This window comes from Hylobates moloch, unplaced genomic scaffold (genome assembly GCF_009828535.3).
Source record: "Hylobates moloch isolate HMO894 unplaced genomic scaffold, HMol_V3 SCAFFOLD_6, whole genome shotgun sequence".
Lineage (NCBI taxonomy): Eukaryota > Metazoa > Chordata > Mammalia > Primates > Hylobatidae > Hylobates > Hylobates moloch.
The window spans coordinates 124,685,481-124,691,480 of NW_026652281.1; the positions used below are offsets into that span (position 1 = coordinate 124,685,481).

Sequence of the window (6,000 nt, forward strand, 5' to 3'; positions counted from 1 at the left end):
CTCTTCTATGCGCTGGACACTGTAGTAGGTGCTAAGAATATAGTGATGAGTACATGGCCGCTTCCTTAACTACCACAGAAGAGTGCTAATAATGATGGCTAGTATTTAAAAATCTTTGCTACATACAAGTAATTGCGGTTAAATCTGTTACATGCATTGCCTCGCTGAAAACCTCTGGCAATTGGTGAAAGTTAGTATTATCCTAATCTTATAGATGAGGAAGTTGAGGTTTCACTGTCTGGCATGGAGATTGACAGATTATTATGGTATTAGGAGTGGTGTGATTTGAGGAACAAGAAGAAAAGCCACTGACATTCTGAAATAGCCGAGCCTGCATAGTGTGTTCTTTGGGGCTAAGAGTGAGATAAGAAGTAAACCACTGGGCACGGTGGCTCACGCCTGTAATCCTAACACTTTGGGAGGCTGAGGCGGGCGGATCACCTGAGGTCAGGAGTTTGAGACCATCTCGGCCAACATGGTGAAAAACCTGGTCTCTGCTAATAATACAAAAGTTAGCTAGGCTTGGAGGTGCATGCCTGTAATCCCAGCTACTCGGGAGGCTGAGGCAGGAGAACCGCTTGAACCGGGAGGCGGAGGTTGCAGTGAGCCAAGATCGCGCCTCCCGCTTGGGCAACAGTGAGAGACTCTATCTCAAAAGCAAAAACAAAAAAAAGCAAAAAACAAAAAAACAAAAACAAACACAAAAAGACCGGGCACGGTGGCTCACACCTATAATCCCAGCACTTTGGGAAGCCGAGGCAGGCGGATCACCTGAGATCAGGAATTCGAGACCAACCTGGCCAACATGGTGAAACGCCGTCTCTACCAATAATACAAAAATTAGCCGGGCGTGGTGATGCATGCCCCTAATCCCAGCTACTCGGGGGCTGAGGCAAGAGAATCTTTTGAACTCTGGAAGCAGAGGTTGTAGTGAGCCGAGACTGTGCTGCTGCACTCCAGCCTGGGTGGCAGAGCAAGACTCCATCTCAAAACAAAAAACAAAAAGGAAAAAAAAAAAAACAATTTAACCACCATTAGTCCTTAATATCTTCGGCCAAATAGCTCTCTAAAATTATTCCCAGCATGGCAGGTAGTAGAGAACCATTCTCTTTAGGAATTAAGCAGCCCTCCCTCAGTTTTCCAGTGTGGGCTTTGCTTTACGTATAGCCATCTCTCAACAATTGCCAGGGGATTTTGCAGTGGCTGAGTCTTATTTCGCCACTTCTCTACTGTTTCCATGATTACATTCACTTAGGGCTCATTAGGGTATTGCCAAGGTCCTTGCTGATATTGATTTACTTTATTTGATATGCATAAAGTTTTCTTTTCCCCAAACATTAGATTTCAAGGATTTTGCAAAGTAAGTTTAATTCAACTTCGTAGCCTTGACAACCATAATTTTAGAAAATAAGAGCTTCCTTCTCCCAATCTGACCTCATAAAATCACCTTATCCATAGCACATGCTAAAATTGGATTCTGAATCAACACTATATATATATATACACACACACACACATATACATATATATACACTTGTGTATATATACACAACACTATATATGTATATATATACACACACGTATATATAAACACAACACTATATATAGTATATATATACACACTTAAAATCTGAAAAAACATTCTAAGAATCAAAGACTAATAAATTTATTCAAATATAGTCCAGAGTATTTTTAAAGATAAACTAAGCAAATATATTCACACTTCATCCACTCTGGGTTAATTTTCCAATAGTAAGGAAAAATACTACTCATCATAATGAAACCTCTACTTCACCATTCTGTGTTACAGTCTAGCATGAAGAGCCCTTTTTTTTTTTTTGCCCAGACTGGAGTGCAAAGGTGTGATCTTGGCAATCTTGGCTCACTGCAACCTCCGCCTCCCAGGCTCAAGCAATTCTCCTGCCTCAGCCTCCCAAGTAGCTGGGATTACAGGCGAGTGCCACCATGCCCGGCTTTTGTGTTTTTAGGAGAGACAGAGTTTCTCCATGTTGGCCAGACTGGTCTCGAATTTCCAATCTCAGCTCCCCTCAGCCTCCCAAAGTGCTTGAATTACAGGCGTGAGCCACCACGCCCAGTCCATGAAGGGCCTTAAGATGAGCATCTTGAAAAATACATGCATGGCAAGAAGCGAAATGCCCAGTTTTAACAAGAGTTGAAAGGACTATATTGATAATTTTAAGATGCTCATTTTAGAGTTCTTTCTTGCTTAAGTTCAAGAGCAAGACATTGGGAAGTTACTGAGCAGTTTGCATAACACCAGCTGCAGGAGACACTTGCTGAAGTCCTGGGTGGTGTCCACTGGCTTAGTGAAGAGCAAATTATGGCAAAGTGGCTTCCTTCAGTGGTATTATTAAGTCTCAACTTAAATATTGTATCTCTTTCTTAGGGAGTATTTCACTAACACTTTAGAATGGGCTATGTCCCCTGGTATATCTACATTCTCAGCCTATAACTTCGATTCATAGCATTTGCCACAAATTTAATTTAAGCAAATATTTGTGTAATAATTTGTCTGATGAACTCCTTTGTTATTAGAAAATAAGGTCCATGAATTGATTTTTTTTTCACTTTTGGAAGAAGTACAAATGTTTAGCTCAATGCTAAACATATATGAGGATCTCACTTAGTTTTTGTTGAATGAATCAAAGGAAGGGAAAATAATTTACCTGAAATGATGAACAAAAACCATAAAAAGTTTGATTTCATTAGAAGTGATCCTAGTTGTTTCCAAAATTTGTATATTAAAAAATGGCCCTTTTAACTACTGCTTATTGAAAAATTATGCAATGAGTTACAAGCCCCCATGAATTCTGTCATGCCTTTATAAGACCTTGCATTTTGTCATAAATCCATTTACATATACTTGGAAAATAACAGGGAGTTTCTGTATGTGACACGTGATTTATTCCACCTGCAGGCAATGCCGCAGGCAAGCACACACACTTGGTGTTCTGTTCTACTGTTCTTTGGATACCAGATGACTTCACTCATAGTTTGGAAACTACTAAACTAATACCTCAAATTGCACCCTATTCTAACATTCTGAGGTTTATTCAGTGTTTGGCAACAAGGTGAATAAGAAAACCTGACATTTAATAATTAGCATAAAACAACTGTAAAATCTCAAGCATGCCTTTTAGCTGTCAGCATTACATAATAAGTTGGTAGTGCTATTCTCCTGGGGCTTCTTTAAGATAACATAGATATCTGGCAAGGAAGTGTCTACCTCTGTCTTCTCCTGTTGTCTAATCTCTTATTGTTACTTCCCAGCAGATGCCAGTGGGTCAGAGAGCCTGTCACAATCCAAAAACATCAGCATCTCAAGGCACAGACTAACTCAGAGAAGGGTTTAGAATCGATCTAGAAGGAAAATTTTGAACAACCAGCACAACAAAGAAGCTTATCTTTGCACACTTGACAGTTTTTAAAGCACTCAGAAAATCTTCAAGGCTGCAGATTGAGAAACTGACAATGGATGAAATAGAGGAGCAGAACAGTTAAGTGACTTGCCCAAGGTTTAACAGGTAGTAGGAGGTATTAATAGAAGCGACCTCAGCAATCTGAACCTTGTCTAGTGTCTTTGTTGTGTGTATCCTTCCCACCTTTGCCCTCCCTCCCCAAACACAAGAATGTTCTTGTAGTTGGAAATCTTTTGGTGCTATGGCTGAGCAGTGTGGGTGGTTTGTGTTCTGTTTCTTTTCTGTTTATTTGGGGATTTTGCCTCTGTTTATAAAATATTATCTGTCGGTTTCTGTAGTATTTTGCTGTTGTTGTTAAAGTTCCCAGAATCTCTCAGACCTTGGTGTAGCTGAGTTGTGGCCAATATGATGCCTGATTATTCACACCGTGGGGGAAAAAGAGTAGGCTTTTGTAAACTTATGTAGGACTGCCCCCTGGGGGCCAGAAGAATGAGCCCCTCCCTGGAAGTGAGTAGAGTAGTTGCAGGAGGCTGATAAACACTGTGAGCCCTATGTGCCCATTAATATCTAAGAAAACCTCAGTAGTGGCATTCTATTGGGATCACTCATGCCAACTCCCAGATTTCTCGTGCATTACTTTTCTCATCCCTTAGCAAACCAGGATTTAGTAAAGATTATTGTAGAAAACCTAACTTTTCAAAAAGTAACAGGTGCTTCTAAAAGAAAACTAGAACAATAAAAAAAAAAATAAGGAGACAAGATTGCCTATCATCACATCACCAGAGAGAACATTTTCTCCTAAATCTTTCTAGTCTCTATTTTCTGCATGGATATATATATACCTATTATATATATAATTTATTGTAACACTTTGGGAAGCCGAGGCAGGTGGATCGCTTGAGTCTAGGAATTTGAGACTAACCTGGGCAACATGGCAAAACCTGGTCTCTAAAAAAATACAAAAATTAGCCGGGTGTGGTGGTGCACATCTGTGGTCCTAGTTACCCGGGAGGCTGAGTAGCAGGACTGATTGAGCCTTGAAGGTTGCGGCTGCAGTGAGCCATGATTGTGCCACTGCACTCCAGCCTGGGTGACAGAGTGAGATCCCATCTCAAAAAATATATATTTTAAAATAGAATTATTCTGTACCCACTGTTCTCTGGCTTGCTTTTTGTCCTCTATAGTGTCTTAATGGCATAGATTTTTTCCAAGTTCACACAGAGCTTTTCTCAGCTATTTCATAGCCAGAGCAAAGCTGTGGCTAGAGAGGAATGCCCTCTAGCTGGAGAAGGCAGTATGGTGGAATGCCAGCTTCTCAAACCAAAACGTGCTTATGGGCCACCTCGGGGCCTACTTAAAATGCAGATTCTGATTCAGGAGGTCTAGGGTAGGACTTAGGATGCTGTATTCCTACTGTGCTCTCTGAGGATGTGGATGCTGTTGATCTGCGGCCCACACTTTGAGAAATACACAAATGACAGCTGTGGTGGAAAGAACTCCAATCCGGGAATCAAAACGTGTCTTCACATTGTGGCCATGGAACTTGGGTAAGTTTCTAAACCTCTTAATCTTAGTTCTCTTATATATAGAAAAAGAAATCATAAACATCTGAAAATGCTAAGCTCAAAATATGGGTTTATTAAAGTATAACTGAACTGAAATCCAGTCATGATAGAAAAACCAGTTGAGGAAAGAATAATTCTAACTCATATCCCCTATTCTCCCCTGTCACTCCAGTGGAAGAATAAAATCTGCCATCAGAACAGGAAAGAAAGCTCACTAAATAGCTTATTTGCTAAAGAAGTCCAAGGTACTGAATTTAGACGGTTAAGTTTATCTATTTTGCCTTTTCAAAGCATTAAATAAAAAAAGAACTATAACCCTAATGGACAGGATCCCCTAGCTGTCTTTGCCCACCCTACGGCAGCCTGAAGACTGATTCGTTTCTTTTACAAATACATGAACATCTCAAATATATGTCCAAACTTCGAGAAATCTACTTTCCTTATTTCTGTTCTTTTTCTATATATTTTTTTTCTGTCTAGGCGCCAGACACACACTGTCTCTCTCTCTCTCCCAATCCTCCTTTCCATTGCCTCCCCATCTTGCTGGTTTCAACTTCTTTTCCCTCCTAGATATAGTATTCCCCTCTGGATCCCTCCACATTGCTTCCCTTTCTAAATTCTTGGCTTCTGTAATTCATGTGTTCATATGCATTTCCCTGCTCAACAAAAAGGCTCCTTTCCAGGAGTCTTGTGTGTTAGGTAACAGGGGTACCTTAATGGCGCCGGTTCCAGGTTCTTCTCCCCTCCTTGACCGGGCACTGTCTGAACCCGCCAAAGGAGGGCCAATCAGAAAGAAGCATCTCCCGCCTTCCCTTGGGCCTGCCCCACGTAGGCCCAAGGGTTATAAAACCCAGCACACCAGCAGCTCTCTCTCTCTCTTCTCTTCTCTCTCTCCCCCGCGCGACCTGACCTCTACCTCTCCAATAAAGATCTCTTGGCTGCCACCGGTGTCGCCTCTGACTAGCCTGTCGCCCTTCATTTTGGTGCCGTGACTC

The 6,000-nt window shown here is 41.2% G+C and overlaps 1 protein-coding gene across 1 annotated transcript in view; it reads right to left on the minus strand.

Annotated features, from left to right (window-relative positions):
* DPYSL3 (dihydropyrimidinase like 3) overlaps positions 1-5,733 on the minus strand; it is a 165,898-nt gene extending 160,165 nt beyond the window's left edge. The window contains exon 1 of the mRNA XM_058440000.1: positions 5,718-5,733. The gene's annotated coding sequence lies outside the window, so the exon portion shown is untranslated. The remainder of the gene's footprint in view (positions 1-5,717) is intronic.
* Positions 5,734-6,000: the final 267 nt, after the last annotated feature.